Source organism: Bubalus bubalis, chromosome 3 (genome assembly GCF_019923935.1).
Source record: "Bubalus bubalis isolate 160015118507 breed Murrah chromosome 3, NDDB_SH_1, whole genome shotgun sequence".
NCBI classification, from domain to species: domain Eukaryota; kingdom Metazoa; phylum Chordata; class Mammalia; order Artiodactyla; family Bovidae; genus Bubalus; species Bubalus bubalis.
In genome coordinates this window covers 92973265-92993519 of record NC_059159.1, presented here as the reverse complement: position 1 = coordinate 92993519, position 20255 = coordinate 92973265, and the positions used below count along the sequence as shown (strand labels likewise).

Genomic DNA, 20255 nt, shown 5'->3' with positions numbered 1-20255 from the left:
CTCACAAAAGGACAAAGTATGATTTCACTTATATAAGAGGTACCTAGAGCAGTCAAATTCATGGAGACCACAAACAGAAGGGTGGTTTCCAGGAGTTGAGGGGACAGAGGAATGGGAGGTTATTGTTTAATGGGTATAAAATTTAGTTTGGGAAGATGGAAAAGTCCAGGAAATTAAAGTGATGGTTGCACAATGTGAATATACCTAATGCCACAGAATTATATACCTAAAAATGGTTCAAATGGTAAGTTTTATGTTATGTGTATTTTACCACAATAAAAAATCACTCACAGTGGTATCAAAGTTTTGTTATTCATTCTTCTTCCCCTCATCTAGGAAAGTTGAGTGCATGCTCTATTTCAATGTCGCCCCATGCCAGGAATTGCCGGGAAATAAATTTGATATTCCAAGCAATTCCCCCATGGTTTAAAGAGATGAAGGAAAAGAAACAGCTGGTTTAAAAGTAGTCATAGAATCTTCCACATGAGTCCCATGAATGAACTCAGTGCACACATTTAGCATGCAATAAAAACAGGAACCAGAACCAAACCAATAGTCTCAAAGGAATGGGCATGTTCGTTGTTAAGGTTGTGGCCAATTCCATAGGAGTTCGTAGACCCAGAAGACTGTTAAGATGAAGAAAAAAAAAAAAAGGCTCTGAGATCAGGATTAGAAGTGAATGAAGTAGAATGACAATGAGATTATGAGGAAATTGAAATTTGAAATTCTACTGTAAAGTTGTTCTGGATAGAATTCAGTAGATTTCAAGAAATTATGCAGCTAAACCAAAAAGAAAGAGAATTTTCACCGTGCTATTGAGACTAAAGGCATTGTGGAGATTAATTATCCAGACTGCCTTTCATACTGATTAAACTGTCTTATTGAGTATGAAACTCAGTTCAATTTGTCCATAGCCAAAGACTAGTAAAATCAAAGGATGTCAGAGGAGAAGGAACCATACATTTTATCTTATTCCATCACACCATGTTGGAGATAAAAGTTGACAGAGCTTAAATGATTTGCTTAACAATAGAGAGCATAGTGCAAATAAAACCAGAAGTCTTTGAATCTCCTAGCTAGTTCTTTCCGCATTACACAACTTAAGTTATTGCACAGAAGGAAGAAAAATTGATATCACAAGAATAAAAATCATGTTCAAAGAAAAAGAGGAATGTGGTTGCTTCATTCAGTTGTCATTTCCAAACCAAAAGGTTAAATAGGTTTAAACCCAAAGGAGATAGTTTTAAGAAGTAGTATAATGTAGCAAGTGAAAAGATAAAATGAAATGATGTTAAGTGTGTATTGCAAAATGATAATCTCTAAACACAGACTTTTTGAAGATTCGTAGCTTTCCAGTGATGATTTTTTTTTTTTACCACTTGTTCATAAAGCAATTGGAAAGGAAGATATAATGAAGTCTTTAATATCTGGGATTCTAATTTATACATTTCATAACATTTATTGGAAATATCAAAAGAAAGCATATACTTTAAAAACTTTAGAGAAGCTATAAATTAGTTGACAATCCAAGGCCCCTATTTCTGAGTCATTCTAATGACATTTTTCAATTTCCCTATGGCACACAGGCAGAATATGGAGCAAGTGTTTAAGTGAACAAATGAGGGTGCAATTGTGTGTATGAGCTCTCAAATCTATACAATGTATTTTTCAGATGTTTGATAATGCCTCTGACTGCTATAAATTCACCTGACAAGGAAAATAAGACTACTTAAGAAAATAATATTTTTATTCCAGACACTCCAAATAATAGAATGTCCAAGTTGATCAGGTGACATCAAAGAGAACAGAGCTCTCTAGCCAGCTTACTCCCAATGTTAGTATAATTATCACAGTAATCTACGGCTCCTCACTGAGATCGGGGCAGAAGCCTAGCATCTTCCACCCTCAAATCTGAACGGCACTTCAACACTGTGTTCATCACACTTATTTAACAAAAGGAGAGGACATTTGCAGTTTCACAACTAATTGCCCAAGGACCAAAATCTAGTCCTTCTGCTCCCAACATGTTTTTCCCTATAAATCTCACTTTAAGAATGGCTCCAATAATCTTGCAATTTGAACAATTTTTTTTCCACCATAGGCAAATTTTTTTTAATTTATATTTCAGAGAAAATCAGGCAAAACTCAGATGCAAATTAGTATGTGTGTGAAATAAATTTCCCTGCCACAGAAAAGCTTAATATCCAAAAGTCTGATAGATGAGATCTGGCTTTGTTTGTAATGTTAGGACTGAAGCCTTTCACCTTATATCAAAATTGGATTTTTAGAAAATGTGGCTATTTGAACAAAGTATCTGAACCCAGAAGATCTGCTGTTAACTAAAGTTAAGCAAGGAATTGAGCAGTTGAACTTGGATATATTAATTTCCGCATCAATGCCTTCTTTCTCAGAGAGGTTCCATTCTTCTTTCTCTCCACTGATTCTAGCATCTAGTTCATTGCTTCTAGTAACTGCCCCCAGCAATTCTAAGACTTTTCCTCCATCATACTATGCTCTACCTTTCAACCTTCTTCTCTTCCCATTCTACTGTTGAAAACAAGTTTACAAAGAATTTTTTTCATCTTCCAAGGATCTTCCAACAATGGGATCTTCCTCATTTGTGGGGTTGTGGCCAAACTGCTACCACTCAAGCTGTTCATCCAGGTTCCTGCCTAATGCCACTGCTGTCCCTTCACAATTTCTCTCCTGGACACAAGCCACTGCTTCCTGTACAAACCACCTTCAGCCAGGACAAGCAACAACGGGACCAGCAGACAGACTCAAACATCTGTTAGTAGAACTATGGCATAAGCCGTGTCAGGAAGCACAGCAAGTTAGAAAACCAGGTAGGTTGTTACTGACAGCAACAAGGGTAGGGCTGAAAGAAATGCTTTTGAGTGCCTAATAGGCACCAGGTCCAGAGTCTAGACAACAACTTTGTAAATAGGAATTTTCTTTCTTTTACAGTTTGGAAACTGAGACTCAGAGGTCCTTGAGGGTCCAGTTTGGGTCAGTCTTTTTAAATGGCACTAACACCCCTGAAGATGGTAAAGTACTTGCACAGCATTTCATTCTAGGTTAAGGTTCCCACAAGCAGAATTAGAACCACCTTCTAATTCATTTGTCAAGATGCGTTGCTCCTTATCGTCTTGCCTCTTGCCTCTCCCGATTCTGAATCTCCTCCCTTTTTGCTTCATTCTTCCATTCAAGGGATCCACCACAAGTGCGCTTGTATGTCGATATTTTCTGGCTAGACCATTTCCTACAGCACATTCTTTCACAGGAAAGTGACAAATGATGCATAATGACTCACACCCCACCTTTCATAGATGTGTCATGAAACTAGCCTGCCTGTTAGCTAATACGTGTGAAACTGTCTTGACTTTGTTTTCTTCCTTTAAATATATAAACCCCACTATCCAGGAGATGCAACTCTGAAAAAAAGTTTTTAAAAGACCACATGTAGCATCTTCAAAACAGTCTTATGTACTTCTAAGTTTTTAAATAACTTAGATTGCAGACATGAAAACAAAAGCTTTAAAGCCAATTCATTCGATTTGATCACAATGCTTCTGAATAATTATGTACAGTAGTATTTTGAACACTGCTATGATCTAATATAAATGTGTGGATCACAATAAACTGTGGAAAATTCTGAAAGAGATGGGAATACCAGATCACCTGACCTGCCTCTTGAGAAACCTGTATGCAGGTCAGGAAGCAACAGTTAGAACTGGACATGGAACAACAGACTGGTGCCAAATAGAAAAAGGAGTACGTCAAGGCTGTATATTGTCACCCTGTTTATTTAACTTATATGCAGAGTACATCATGAGAAACGCTGGGCTGGAAGAAGCTCAAGCTGAAATCAAGATTGCCTGGAGAAATATCAATAACCTCAGATATGCAGATGACACCACCCTTATGGCAGAAAGTGAAGAGGAACTGAAAAGCCTCTTGATGAAAGTAAAAGAGGAGAGTGAAAATGTTGGCTTAAAGCTCAACATTCAGAAAACTAAGATCATGGCATCTGGTTCCATCACTTCATGGGAAATAGATGGGGAAACAGTGCAAAAAGTGAGAGACTTTATTTTTGGGGGCTCCAAAAATTACTATAGATGGTGGTTGCAGCCATGAAATTAAAAGACGCTTACTCCTTGGAAGAAAAGTTATGACCAACCTAGATAGCATATTCAAAAGCAGACATATTACTTTGCCAACAAAGGTCCATCTAGTCAGTTTAGTTCAGTTCAGTCTCTCAGTCATGTCTGACTCTTTGAGACACCATGAATCACAGCACGCCAGGCCTCCCCGTCCATCACCATCTCCCAGAGTTCACTCAAACTCACGTCCATTGAGTCGGTGATGCCATTCAGCCATCTCATCCACTGTCAACCCCTTTTCCTCCTGCCCCCAATCCCTCCCAGCATCAAAGTCTTTTCCAATGAGTCAGCTCTTTGCATGAGGTGGCCAAAGTACTGGAGTTTCAGCTTTAGCATCATTCCTTCCAAAGAACACACAGGGCTGATCTCCTGGGGAACACATGTATACCTGTGGGGGATTCATTTTTATATTTGGCAAAACTAATACAATTATGTAAAGTTTAAAAATAAAAAAAATAAAAAAAATAAAAAATAAAAATGTAGTTGCAACCACTGAGCACAAAAAAAAAAATATTTTTTTTTTAATTTTATTTTATTTTTAAACTTTACATAACTGTATTAGTTTTGCCAAATATCAAAATGAATCCCATATTTGGTGAATGAACTAACAAGCCTACATACTCCCATGATTATATATTTGGCTCACCATTAAATTTTTTCAGACTTAAAAAAAAAAAAAGAATGGACTGATTGGATCTCCTTGCAGTCCAAGGGACTCTCAAGGTTATGGTTTTTCCAGTGGTTCTGTATGGATGTGAAAGTTGGAATGTGAAGAAAGCTGAGTGCCGAAGAATTGATGCTTTTGAACTGTGGTGCTGGAGAAGACTCTTGAGAGTCCCTTGGACTGCAAGGAGATCCAACCAGTCTATCCTAAAGGAGACCAGTCCTGGGTGTTCATTGGAAGGACTGATGCTGAAACTGAAACTCCAGTACTTTCGCCTCATGTGAAGATTTGACTCATTGGAAAAACCCTGATGCTGGGAGGCATTGGGGGCAGGAGGAGAAGGGGACTTCAGAGGATGAGATAGCTGGATGGCATCACCAACTCGATGGACATGAGTTTGGGTAAACTCCGGGAGTTGGTGATGGACAGGGAGGCCCGGCGTGCTGCAATTCATGGGGTCGCAAAGAGTAGGACACAACTGAGGGACTGAACTGAACTGAATATAAATGTGTAGATAAACTGACTGAAGAAGTTTGTTTTCTGCATTTATTTCTAGATGAGCTCAAATTATTTCTAACTTCCCTAAAATCTTGGTTATGAAAACAACTAAGTTTTAAAAGTAGAGCATTTATTTAGAGAATAAATAAACAAAATATTCAAATGGACAGTAAAGACATTGATCATATTTATATATCTACAACTCACACTGCCGAAAACAAAGACTAAACTGAGGTCTTGCAGCTGTTTCAAATAGGCTGAGTAAAATACTTTATTTCAGGTAAAGAGAATAGGTAGAGATTTCTATACTGATAAGTGAAATTGTTGACTGACAGTCACCAGGTGAGAGAGAGTGCAATAATTTTAAACTATCAATAAAAATATATGTATATTCGTCAAATAGGCAAATAGTTTTGGATATTGCAAATATAACTGGATATAAAGATACATGCATGACATGCCTCCAATTCTAAAAGCATAGCAATAAGTATCAAGTTGAACCTCATAAAACAGCCATTGTAAAGATCAAAACTTAGTGAATATGAAGCTAATACTAGTAAATTAATGAATAAACACATGGAGAAGGGAAACTTTCTTATGGTTTCAATGTCAACCAATAAAGGAATGCAAAATAATAGGGTTAGAAAATCATCAATGCATGAGTGAAGTTTGATGAGAACCAAGATATTTACATGGTCTTGAAGCATCACTCCACAAATTCCTAATTATAAAGGCAAAATGATAGCTGTACAGAAACTTGATTCCACCTTAATCAAGGATTAAAAGTAACATCACTGACACGAGGACAAACTGGCATCACCTGGCAACTGATAGGATGCATTGAGTACGACAAAATATCACTTCTGTGGTATCTCTTACAAAAAGCATAAACTGAATCTAATCATAAGGGAATATCAGACACACCCAAATTGGGTTATTCTTCAAAACAACCGGCCTGAACTCTTAAAATATTACAAGGTCAAGGAAGACAAAGAAAGGCTAAATAACCACTCCAAACTAGACTACAGAAATATAAATAGAGCATGACTCTGGACTGGATCCTATGCCAGGAAAAGTTTGTTGAAAAAGACATTGAGACAAGTGACAACAGAATGAATTTGGACTGTGAATTAAATAATCACATTGTATCAGTGCTAAATTTTCTGATTTTATAATGGTACTGTGGTTTTATAAGAGAATGTCCTTGTTCCAAGAAATAAAAACTATAGTACTTAGAGGTTAAGAGGGCAAAATGCCCCCAACATGCTCTTAAATATTTCAGAATATGTGAATGTACTGAGGAAATTGTAAAGCCAAAAAGGCAGAATGTAAACAATTCATGATTACCCGTCAAAAGAATTTACTAAGAAGTTTTTAAAAGTTGAACTACCCATAATACCATATGATTTGGTTCAATACATAGATGTTTATCAAAATAACCAATCAACTAAAAACCATAGGTTAGGAACTAGAAACTAAGGTAATGCAATTAAAAGTATCAAGAGTTCAGTATGTGACCCTGGACTAAATTCAAATCAATATATAAGCCTGCTGAATATATTGTCAATAGTTGATATTTCACAGAAGATATTACTTTCTTGAGATCATATTCTTTCAATAGCTTTTTGGCCCAAGACACAACACAGGAAATTGTTCATGTCGGTTGAGTGGACCATCCCCAAATGAGCAGTCATGTCACTGCTGATACTGCATCTTTCTTTTTAGCCGAGTTCATGGCATGGAAAAGTAATTCATCTCCCTGACTATGTTTCATAAGAAAAACAGAACTCTTTACATTCTTTTCCAAGTAATTCTGGAGCAATAGTAAATTCTATATCCAAAATTTAAAATGAGATTTTTACTACTTGAAATCCCACCATCAAAATGTACCCAGTGAATTATTGAATTATTTTCCTGAAACAAATGGTCAAATAATGTCCAATTTTTTTTTTAAGCAAAATTTATAAATACCTATAACCTCAGCTTGCAAAGATAATGCCATGATTAAATTTTGGTCTGCTTCATACCAGCTCCAATCCATCCATCTTTCCATTCTTCTATTTTATGTGCAAGATACATAAATGTAATGTATATACAGTTTGTACATTGCTATTTTTATAACTATAAGCAGTTTTTTGTTTTTTATATTCCTGTCGTGACCACACAAATGGAAGATAGAACATTATTTCCAAGAAACAGGAAAACAGCCCATCAACTGATGTTTAAGGACATTTCTCAAGTTTGTTCACCAGTGGAAAGTCCTAAATTGAATGACCACAAAGGAACGATGAAGTTCATCTTCCTTCTTCACCTCCCAGTAAGGTCACGCTGAGAACTGACCTCCACAAGTATAGAAGGCACCGTAATTCTGTTTTGGGACTTCCAATTTCCCTGCATGGCATCTCATGGCTCATTATGTCAATAACCTGATAAGTCTAGAGTTATAGTTTCTATGATACATTTTTTTCTCTGTATAAAGGTAGCTGACCGCTACGAGCATCCCTCCCATTGCCCTGGCTCCATGAGCACTTGTCACTAAACAAATGGTCCACACAACAGCTGGCTGGCCTTAGCCTAAATTCCAGTGGTATCTTCCTCCTGTATCTCAAACAGTAGGCCCTTGGCTCTAGCCAACGCTGCTTGAATTTACCCACAATTCTGCCATATCCCCACTTGAAGTCATTCTATACCCTCAGAATATTCTTTGGCCAATTCTCTATAAGTTGAAATTAGATAGGACAATTTATTTGTCCTGCCTCTCCTCACCCTCCCAATCAGATTTATCCTGCTCTCCCAGAACACTGTTATAACTCAATTAATGCATTTATTCTTTCAAGTTATTGTTATGTGTTTTGTTGTTGTTGGGGATTTTTTTTAATGTTTTGATATCTCTAGAGAGAAACATTTTTATGGGTATGGCTGTGTTTCATTCTTTGCCATTTCTATGGCAATTTTAAAATACCATCCTCATCATATTAAATGTTTATGTAATAAATGAACTGATGAACTAAAATAGGAAAATATTTAAAAAACTTTAGACCAATTAAGCAAAGCAAAGTAGAGAAAATCTGGTGCCCTCTGGCTAATTATTCAGAATGTGAAAAGTGGCTCAGTTAATTGTGCAACTTTAGATTTTTCAGGGGAAGATAAGCCTCAATACATATTTTATTCAAAATACAACTATTTCCTGAAAAAATCTTGGCCTAAGAGACATCAACCTATTTTCAAAGTTTTGCATTAGCTCCACCTACCATTTATATGCTGTGCTTTCCAATGCTCCTCTTCAGGAGTGGCTGAATAATAATAATATTCATATATATATATATTATAATAATATAATATTCAAGCTGACACATGGAACCATTTGTTTAAAATTATCAAGAGTTTCAGTATGGTAAGAGCAGAGCATTAAACCAAGTGGAAGGCTTCCCTAAGCAAAGGGACCTGTGGGTCTCACATGTCACAGCCCACGCAGCCACCACTGTCTGTATGAAATGTCTGTAGTTTTTCATGCTTGATCTAGAAAAAGGAAGATTCTCATACAAAGTGAACACTGATTTTCTAATAAACTCACCAAAAAAGGAAACAGAAAGATGAGTCCAGAATTTTAAAATTCTTCTTAGACATGTGATACAAATTTCTTTCCTGACCTGTGCACAGACTCCAGATTGTAATTTTTAGACCTACTTTTAAGTTACTCCTTTCCAGGCTCCCAATCATGCAACAAAATACTTGCAAACTTTTTCCAAAGGGAAGATGAGTGATGCTTTATTACATTCCAGCCTCACTTGATGAATGTTTTCCTTTTTTTGCTGTGGAGTCTGTACATCTAAGTTTTTCCTAAATTGGGGGGATGGGAGGGCAGGGAACAGGCCCTCTCATGTTATCTCAGGCTCCAATACAATAAAATCTCTTTCGTGAAAAGAAAAATTCAAATGTGCAGGATGGACTCTGGCTGTATAAAACTCATTATTTATCAAAACATTTCATCTCTGAGTGCAGCCTGCAACCTGAGCCTTTCAGTGGGGGTGGGGATGAGGAGGGAGGGGGTGGGGAGGGAGGGAGAGGGAACCAAGGCCAATAGGGGAGCCCACCCGAAGTATGCTGAGTTATAATTAACAATATGAGGTTACAACGTGCAGCTGACACCGGTTACAGTAAAAGGTCAGGCTCCTGCTGCAATTTGCATTTACCGATTTCGAAGGGAGTCCTGCAGTTCTCCCTCCCCACCCCCCTTCAGGTTGGCTATTGAGCTGATCCCCCGTTGCATACCTTTCTTTATTCCAGCAAAGATTCTTTTTCACCTTTTACACAAACACATATATCCATGCCCATACCCATACCCTCACGCCCTGGTTCCCAGAGATGCATGTGGGTTCAGAGTCAGAGGACACTTGCACAGTTTGTACAGTCAGGCGAACCACGGTTTTTGGATGCTGCTGCCAAAACCAAATACATCCTTCTGCCAAGTCCCCTTCCTCTTCCAGTGACATTTGAAAGGACAAAGGAAGCAAGTGAGAATAGGCCTTATTTCCAGGGAATAGGACAGTTGCTGTGGACCAATTTGGACATCCAAATCATTTTATCTGAAACTCTCAAAGCCTTGAGGAATCTCTACCTCCGGTGGAAATGAACAAGAGGCAGTTAAAGTGGAGGCGAGGGTGGGGAAGCAGGCAGTTGGAGAAATCCCAGGGCTGGAGATCCAGTTCCAGGGGAGCTGGATCTCAGGATACTGGGGGTTTCTCTCATTACACCAGGCCTGCCAGGCTCCCCTCCCCTTCTGCTGCTGCTGCTGCTAAGTCGCTTCAGTCGTGTCCGACTCTGTGTGACCCCATCGATGGCAGCCCACCAGGTTCCCCCGTCCCTGGGATTCTCCAGGCAAAAACACTGGAGTCGGTTGCCATTTCCTTCTCCAATGCATGAAAGTGAAAAGTGACAGTGAAGTCGCTCAGTCATATCTGACTCTTAGGGACCCCATGGACTGCAGCCTACCAGGCTCCTCCGTCCATGGGATTTTTCCAGGCAAGAGTACTGGAGTGGGTTGCCATTGCCTTGTCCACCCTCCTTTCTTACATTAGTCCTATTCCAAGAGTGAGCAGGCTTGCTGGTCTCAGTCACTTGTGCTGTCCTTCATTCCTATCCCACCCCACTGGGTGCTCTGCCACCTACAGCTCCCTAGGGCACCTTCTCATAGCTCTTATTAGCCCCCTCACATCTCCATGTGTCCAGAAATTCAGTAATTCATGTACCATCCTTCATGATTTTTGATCGGTTGTCATGGATATCATTTTTATTATTTGTTTTATTTTACTGACTTGATTTTTAACTTAAATTCATGCATTTTTAATAGAAACTTTTCATCCCTACTAACTGGAAACTAGTATCACTTGCAAAGAATAGAAGGGAATATTAAAATAAATACTAGATTAGAATAAAAATGCATTCATTTAGTGACCTCCAAAAGCCATCTTGCTTTACACCTCTCTTTGGAAATCACTATTTTTATCTCAGGCTACTTGAGTTAACCAGTTTATCTAGTCAACTTGAGGTGAGGGTTGTCCATCAGCTAGATCTTTACCTAGCATCCTCAAATAACAGCTCCATAATTCTGGATGCTTTCATGGTCAGTCTAGAGGAGAAAAGAAGAAAAGTCAAAATTCTCAGAATTAAGCCACTTGGCTCCTCTGACTAGTAACCCTCTACCAAGCTTTATAGACTGAGAAAGAAAGGAAGGGAGAGATTTCAGATTCTGAGAAGGGTCAAAGTGATAGCTCTTCAGTCGTATTAGATTCTTTGTGACTCCATGGACTGTAGCCCACCAGACTCCTCTGTGCATGGGATTCTCCAGCAAGAATACTGGAGTGGGTAGGCATTGCCTTCTCCAGGGGATCTTTCCAACCCACAGATCAAACTTGGGTCTCCTGCACTGCAGGCAAATTCTTTACCATCTGAGCCTCCAATAGGGTCAACAGGAAGTACATTTTGGATCTTACAGGTTTTTGCCAAACCCAGTTGGGTTTTTGTTTGTTTTTTTCCTTTTCCATTGTGGTTTATTACAGGATACTGAATATAGTTCCCTGTGCTATACAGTGGGACTTTGCAGTTTATCCACTCTATATGTAATAGTTTATATCTGCTAACCCCAAACTCCTAATCCATCCCCCCCCCACACACCTGTGACTCGGCAACCACAAGTCTGTTCTTTATGTCTGTGAGTCTGTTTTTATTTTGTAGATAGGTTCATTTGTGTCACATTTTAGAGTTCACATCTAAGTGCAAATCCACTTGTTAGTAATGACCCTCTCTAAGCAAGCTGCCCCTAAACATTAGGCTTTTCATTTATTCCCTAAGTATTTATGGTGTTCAAGTGAGGACTTGGACCTGCGCCCAGGATCTCACTAAAATCTCAGAATGAGAACTCATAGGTTAGTAGAGAAACAACTGGACTTTGGAAATCCCAAACGCCTATAGTTTGTCAAATCTGATGACCATGGGTGGGGGAAAAAGGACCATTTCAAAGCTCAAATTCACAAATCATACAACTATCTATAGATATGAAATTTGAGTCTCCAGCCCAGTCCCCGGCTTCTCAGTATAATGGTGGTCAACATACTAACACAGATCACAGCCCGTCCCAGCTCTGAGCATCCAGACCCTGTCAGGACAGGGGGACCTGCCTGATGGATGGCTCACTGTCAGGAAAGGTGGCTGCACACATGGACAGGATACACAAGGTGGCTCGTAAAACTTATGAGCCATGTTCTGTGCTGTGACCTGGGTGAAGGATGGTTCAGCTTCAGTGGAGGGATAATTAAAAACAATTAAGCGTCACTGAGAGATGGCACAATTCAGCTCAGGACTTCAGGGGTACAAACTCGGGCTGGGAGAGGGCCAAGAGCCTAAGGCCCACATCTTATTTGCTTAAGGAAAAAAAAGATGGCCGAGCAATGGGCAATTCTGCATATTGATCAGTTGAAGCCACACCCAGGGTTTCATTTTATGGGGTCTGAAAAACCTTGTTTTCCTCCTGTGCTGGGTTGCCTGTCTCTGAGAGGCACATCCTGGGGTTCCCTCACTGTATCCCCAGGTGATCCATAGGCAAAAGGAAAGAGAACACTCATATTCAGTATTGCATTCCTTTCTCTGATTCCTTGGCCATCACCTTAAGGAAAACGGCCCAAGGGTACAGAGTAAAGGGCAGAAGAAAATGGTTTGGAGGAGAAAAAGTGAAGACAGACAATATTTAAGGACAGACAGTTCTAGGTGGAAACAGAGAGGCATGGGATTCTTGGGGGTAGGGTGGAACCGAGCCGGGAGAATCATGCAAAATCAAGGGGTCAGTGCTCCTTTAGGATCAGAGCCGACGTTAACAATATATTGCATTTCTTAGGGAATGGGGAATAATAATACTCAGAAGATGGATGTAGCACCTAGGATGTGTGCATGCTCTGTTACTCAGTTTTGTCCAACTCTTTGCGACCACCATGGACTGCAGCATGCCAGGCCCCTCCATCCATGGAATTCTCCAGACAAAAATACTGGAGTAGGAACCATTTTCTCCTCCAAAGGATCTTCCTGACTGAGGGATTGAACCTACATCTCTTGCCTCGCCTGCATTGGCAGGCAGATTCTTTACAACTGCACCACCTGGGAAGCACCTTGTAGGTGGTCAATGAATGGTAGCCCCTTTGACAATCACTTGTGATTATCACTTTATTACTCCAAATATTACAACCTACTTGATAAGTTTGAGCCCCTCTTTTAATTCTAACTGTAGTCTTTCTTTGGGGGTGAAATAACAATTGTCATTCAGGCCATCCCCTCCAGAATGAGATAAAAGAAGATGAAGGCTTGAATTAAGATTAAATGTGGGAAATCTCTGTAAAGAACAAGAAACTAGAGGTTCTGGATCCATGTACTCTTTACTTCTTGCATTTCCAAGGGAAAACAAGAGCAAAGTTTTCTGGTGTTAGTTGTTCTCCATCACCACCTACACAGTTTAAGTGGCGGGAGGTGGGGGGGGGGGTGACAAAGTTTGTATATCTCAACCATCAGCTTATATCGTACTTTGCATTCTTTCTTAGTAAAGCAAAACTAAGAGTCTATCTAGCCCCACCCCAGACACCTCAAAGGATTTCAAAATACTTTTTAAGTATCAACAGAGAAGTATAGAACCTTTGTCTGAATAAGCGCAAGTGAATTTCCTTCTGAAATAAATAGGAACAGTCCTATAGAGGAAAGTATTAGTATATAAAATATGAATGATATCTAATATTCACTCATTTCACTTTTGACCCATTTCCCACATGCCTGTTGGAATGGTTCAGCCAAAATGAAAACACCATCATCTCACACCTTTGACTTTAGGTTTTAACTTTTGGACATTTCACAGTCCTTCAAGGCTAAAACCTTTCACAAGGCTCTGTGATGCAGGCCCTGTCTATCTCGTCAGTTTCATCTCCTTCCCTTCATCCAACACGGGCTGGGCTGGATGCTGGATTCAGGCACAACTGCCCACTGGATCTGCATTTCTCTCCATTTCAACTACATCCTGAACCTAAACTCATTAGAGTAGCTAACAGGTCCTCCTACAGCGGCCTCATACTCCTCCATTCATAGTTCATATCCCAAGACAAAGTAACTAATTATACAACGAAGTATTTAATGCCTTATTTTGCTGATAAGACTCATTAGGGCTGGAATGGTGTTTTTCTTCACATGTTCTCAGAGCCTGAAAAAGTGTCTGGTACATAGTCAGAATCACTATTGAGTGCTTAGTAATTGCTAGTCACTGTTTTAAGGACTTGCATACATTAACGGAAGTAACCCTTATCACAGCCCTATGAGTTAGGCATCATTATTATCCCTAGTTTATATTTGAGAAACACTGAGGCATGAGGAGATAAAGAAACTTGCCAGGAAAAAAAAAAAAAAAAGAAGAAGAAGAAGAAGAAGAAATTTGCCAGAGGTCCCATAGCTTTGTGTGGTGGAGGGGAAATGGGAACCCAGACAGACTGACTTATGACTTCTCTTTTCTTAACTACAATTCCACATTACCACATAATTGGCATTCAGAATTTGTTAAATTGGCTTGTCCATTTGGCAAGCCAAGCTGCTGTCACCTGGCTCTGTACTTGATGCAGAATAGAGAATAGCAAAAAAGACACAGAGAACCCACAATAGGTTTGTCGTTTAGTTCTTAGGTCTCTGAATTCATAACATCCTTCTAGTTTTTCATGCCTGAAAAGGGATTCTTCTTATCCTCCCAGCACAGTTCAACTGTTACCACCTCTGTGTGATATTCATTAACTACATCACAGATCTGCCCCCACATTTATGCCTTTGGAGAGTTTTGTTAAACGAGTACCCTACTTATGTCATCCCAACTTGCAGCATTAGTAGTAAATAAAATGGAGAACAGCAGTGGGATACTGATTTGTACAGCATTCATTTTCTGATTTAAAAAAAAAAAGTATATTTAATCAGGAACTCATTTTAGCACCCTAAAACTCTAAGAAGTGATATTGGACCACACTTGGACAAATTTGAACAAGCAATTGCTGACAATACAAAAAATGATTTCACTTTACCTATATTCAGCAGCAGCTGCAAAAATTCAGTTCAATTATAATTTTATGGCAGCATTTCTAAGTCTAGAGTTCTGACCTAGCATAGGAGTAGTACTTGCCAAGTACTTGTAGTAATTCTTTCTTTGCAAATAGTTTGTAATATTTTTAAAAGTTGAAAGTGTATGAAACCTGCCCACCAAAAAATGGATTATGGTTGTAAACACAAACACATATGCCCTCACACAGATTCAATTTTGCCTTCAATAGCAGGGAGTTTATAAGCTTGAGACAGATTTGTGGATCAAGAGAGTCTCAAATTAAAAATGTCTGATCTAGAGAAACACATGGTCACAGAATTTCATAGACCAGTGCTGGGCAAAATTTAATACACAAATGAGTTGACTCAGCACATCAGCGTCAGGGTCTGAGATTCCTCGTTTCTAACAAGCTCCCACATTAGATCACTCTTACAGATCCATACGCCACACATTAATTAGCAAGGTGTGAGACAATCTCTTAAACATCAATTTGAGACTTCTGTTAAGTTTGGAGAAGAGGTTAGTTTGAAATTGAGCTCTAGGCTGAGTACCTCTAGTCTAAACTACCATAAGCGTTCATGGAAAAGACACTCATTTGCTTTAGATTAGGCTTGCTAAAAGCACCAAAAACATCATTTGTTGCTTTATGAGAAACCTCAACACCTCTGCCTAGAAGCGGCCTTCAGAACAATCTGCATGTATGGCCAACATAGTCCTCCAAAAGCATTTGGATTTGCTTGAATGCTTGAGTTCAGATAACAGTGGGTTTCTGCCATAAGAGAAGATTTTCAAGCAAGTTTGTGGCAGCTACCACCGTTCTTCATATGAAGTCTTTAATGAACGACAAATCAATAAAAGAAATCAAAAGGAACACAGAAAGGATGTTCTGGTTCGCCACTCCTATAAAACACTGCACCCAAAGTCAGAGCTAACTCAGTAAGGAAATAAAATGACAATATCAAATGCTAGTGAAAATACAGAACTCTCAATGCTAGTGAAGACACAAAAAAATATATCTTTTTCTTAAACCACCTTCATTTCATCACCCACCACCCACTCCCATCTATCTTAATCACCAATCTGTTTATGAATTTGGTGGGGGGCTTTTTGATGATATTCACTTTTCAAATACTGCTAAAAATTGCAGGGCACCATCAGCAAAAGCTTAAAGTGGTAAAATAAAGAAAAGGAAGAAACAGAGGAGAGGAAAATCTTTGGAAGACAGCTGGGAAGTTTATTACAAAACTAAGAATACTCTTATTCTATGGTCTAGTAATTGTGCTCCTTTGTGTTTACCCAAAGGAGTTGAAACTTATGTCCACAGGAAACCTTAGACATGGATGTTTATACTGGGTTTATTCATAAGTGCCCAAATTTGGAGGCAACCAAGCTGTCCTTCATAGACTGGGTAAACTGTGGTACATCCAGACAACACAGTGGAAAAGTATTTAGTGCTAAAAAGAAAAAAAAAAAAAAGCTAGCAGTTCATTAAGAGATGCAGAGGAACCTTAAATTCATATTAAAAGTGAAAGTAGCCAATCTGAAGGATGATATATGGTATAATTCCAACTAATATATGACATTACAGAAAAAGCAGAACTACAGAGACAGTAAAATAATCAATGGTTTCCTGGGATTGGGCGGCAAGGGTTGAATAGGCAAAGCACAGTGGATTTTTAAGGTGGAGAAACTTCTCTGTATGATACTATAATGGTGGATTCATGTCTTTATGTATCTGTTCAAACCCATAGAATGCACAACACCCAGAGTGAACCTTAACGTAAACTATGGAGTTTATATAATTATGGTGTGTCAGTGTAGGTTCACCAGCTGTAATAAATGGACCACACGGGGCCGGGGGTGATGTTGATAATGGGAGAGTCTATATATGTTGGGGGGCAGGGGGTACATGGGAAATCTCTATACCTTCTCTTTGATTTAAAACTTCTCTAAAACTTCTCTTTGATCTGAAACTGCTCTAAGAAATAAAATTTTCCAATTAATAAATTAGAAAATAAAACTGCTTTCCTTGTGGGTTAGGAGACTGTGGGAGAGAGGGAAAATCCGAGTCCTGAGTTTCTCAAAACACCTCCCCATCCAGCCATACTGGTACCTCTGGAGTGCCTCTTAAATTTCTCTCAAGTTCACTCAGAATGCACCTTGAAAAATACTGCAAAATTAGTGGGGAAAAATGATTTGGATCTGGTTTCTAGCAGGTCGCTTCAATAAATAGGTTCTGCAGGTTTGGCCCAGATGACAATGCATTTACTTCAGGGATTTAAGAGTTAAAAAACTCCAGCGTTGAGAGCTCCTTCCCAGTCCAAGATTTACATCTGCTGCTCTAAAAGTCTACGATTCCATTCTTTTCCAGCTTAATTAGTGCTGGTTTAAGTACAGCGTTAAACATTTTGATATTTGTCCACCCTTCCATCTCCCAAGATAAAGAGGCTGTTTTGTTAGAGGACTCTCACCGGACAGAAGTCACTTGTAATGAGTCTGATAATTATATTCCTGCTGCTAAGAACCCAGACCTTGCCCATTCTTTTCTCCACTTTCAATTCGAGTGTGTGGTTTCTGTGTGGTTTTTTTGAGACAATATTAACTTTTCACTTAACTGCTGGACAATACAAGGAGCAAACAACGGCAGCTAAAAGTCACAAAACAAAGGAAAGTAGAGAAAAAGAGCAGGGGAATTCTCTGCTACTAAGGGATTTGCTTAAGGGAGGGACACAAAGATTTTATATTTCATAGCAGAGAGCATTACAACGACATAGCCACACACAATGAAAACCTTGTGTTTTATTAAAATGAAAACGCTCGCTCAAGGCCTCCATTACTCATTTCCGGATAGAATGGCAAAACTTCAAGTCTGAAAAGACTCAAGTAACTATAATCAAACTTTCCCTCGTAGCAGCCGATAACACTGCACTTTCCAGAAATCCATTCTGTAGATTGTGCAGCTCAGTTCTTTTCAGGGCTCTTAGAGGCTGAATTCCACACAAAAAGGGTAGCAGCTCAGAAAGCCAGAGGACCCTTCGTGCTATAAGAGTCCTGCCCACCATCTTATGGCTTAATCTGGGGGGTGACGCAGTGGGTGAGAAAACAGGGAACTACCACCCCACAAAGGTCAACATTGCAATTCATCCGTCCTCCCATTCAGAAGAAAAGGGCCCAGGGCCAAGCCACCCCAAAGCCTACTCACCCTGCTCAGCGTCTCCGTCACCCAGAAGGCCGGCTTTCAGAGACCGAGGTAGCCCTCAGGTAGCAAACAGCAAACTTCCTGCCAGTTTCTCATTTGAGCTAGAAAACAGGCACCTGGCCTTCATTAATGTTGCTGCTGTGGCTAATGCGTTGCAGGTGTGAAAGTGTGTGGCTGAAATCTGACAAAACACCTGTCTTTTGCGGCACCATTAGACCCTCCTAGTGTGGGACACGACCCCCTCGGGTGTGCTTCCCCTGCCTTGAAAGCCACAGTAAGCATTGTCCTGTAATTACAAAATCAGAGTCATCATGGCTGGGAAGAATTCCTTAACAAATTATACCTAATTAGTCTGAAATTACCTTTAATTCATGGTGAAACCATAGGCTTAACTGTGTTCTATAACACCTTCCTTTTTATCTTTATGCAAATATGATTATACACTATCAAACTGGCACCACCAGGCACAAAAAACAGCTGCAGCTACTTCTTTGGTTACTAAATGGGAACTGGACGGATGCCATTGATTATGTTTTCTGGAATGCTGCATCAAAAAATAATAATAATATCAGCCAGTTCCTTCCCTGTGAACTTCAGTCTTCTCTCCCACCCACGGGCTGCTAATTGAAAGCTGTGAGATTGATCTCCCTTGCCCAACCCTCCCCCCACCTCCTCACCACATTTTCTGCAGACACATGTGTGCATCTCCTTGCCACCTAATTTTTTAGAATGTCATTAAGTGTCAAAACATGTCTCATTTTATTTCTGATCATAACATCTTATTATATAGCTTCTTCTGTTCCCATTATTCCCATCTCAGAGATTCACACACCTTTTGATTCAATGCTCTTGGGTTTGTGTACTTTGGCTTCAGAAGATATTTGCATATGTGGCCTTGATCTAAGAGCTTTACTTGTACTCCCTTTTTAAAATCTTTGCTGCAAACTTAGGAACTAGGACTCCTATTATCATCCCCATTTTGCAGATGAGAAAACTGAGGCTTAAAGCACTTATGAGGTCCAACAGCCAGAAGAGCTAAAAGCCAGATTCTCACCCAAGCCACTTGCCTCTAGTTTGCCCTTATCCACTATAATATGCATTCCCAATAATGCCCATGGTCTCTCACTGATCCTCATCATTTCCAGTTCTCTTATAACAAATCTAGATACAGTATTGTAGGAATATTTTTCCAATTAGTTGGCATGTAAAGGTATAAAGCACCATTCTCATCAGAGGAAAAAATCATGGCTAGCATCTCACTTGGTACCAAAAAATTTGTCTACTCATTGTATTTCTTCCTCCGCCTCCCATGAAAACATTATCAGAACCAAAGTCATGTTTCCTGTTTCTGTTAAAATTAAACAATGTTGGATGTTATCATTGGCATATAAATAATGGAGAGCATTACAATGATGTAGCCCATGTGTGTATATGCATATATGTATGTGTGTGTGTGTGTGTGTGTGTGTGTGTGTGAAATGAAGTGAAAGTCACTCAGTCATGTCTGATTCTTTGCGACCCATGGACTGCCAAGCCTGCCAAACTCCTTTGTCCATGGAATTCTCCAGACCAGATTACTGGAGTGGGTGGCCATTCCCTTCTCCAGGGGATCTTCCCAACCCAGGGACTGAACCCCAGTCTCCCTCATTGTAGGTGGATTCTTTACCACCTAAGCTACCAGGGAAGCCCAAGAATACTGTAGTGGGTAGCCTATCCCTTCTCCAGGGGATCTTCCTGACCCTACTAGCTGAGCTATCAGGGAAGCCCATATAGATAGGTGCACACACACACACACACACACATATATATATATATATATATATATATAAATTGAATCATACTTGGGTAACTTTAGCTGTAGTATGAAGAGTTTTTTGAGATACTTTCTCAAATTAAGCCAGAGTCTAATTCTTCAGAAAAGCAATTCCTCCTCCATTCTCTAGATAAATTCCTTGGAAAGTCAGCATTGGCTTTCAAACAGTCATTCCCATCCTACAATGACAGCCCATATTATTCCTGAATTTAACCCAACCCCAGGTTCTCTGAAGACTGTTAGCTTGAAAAAAGAAACACATATCACATCTAGGTTACTTTCTAACAAGCTATGCTTTTGTAACTAAAAAA

The 20255-nt window shown here is 39.4% G+C and overlaps 1 long non-coding RNA gene across 1 annotated transcript in view; it reads right to left on the bottom strand.

The window, feature by feature from the left end:
- The window catches only part of LOC123332808, a 104038-nt gene extending 84499 nt beyond the window's left edge, over positions 1-19539 (bottom strand). The window contains exon 1 of the long non-coding RNA XR_006549860.2: positions 18135-19539. This is a non-coding gene — a long non-coding RNA (uncharacterized LOC123332808). The remainder of the gene's footprint in view (positions 1-18134) is intronic.
- Positions 19540-20255: the final 716 nt, after the last annotated feature.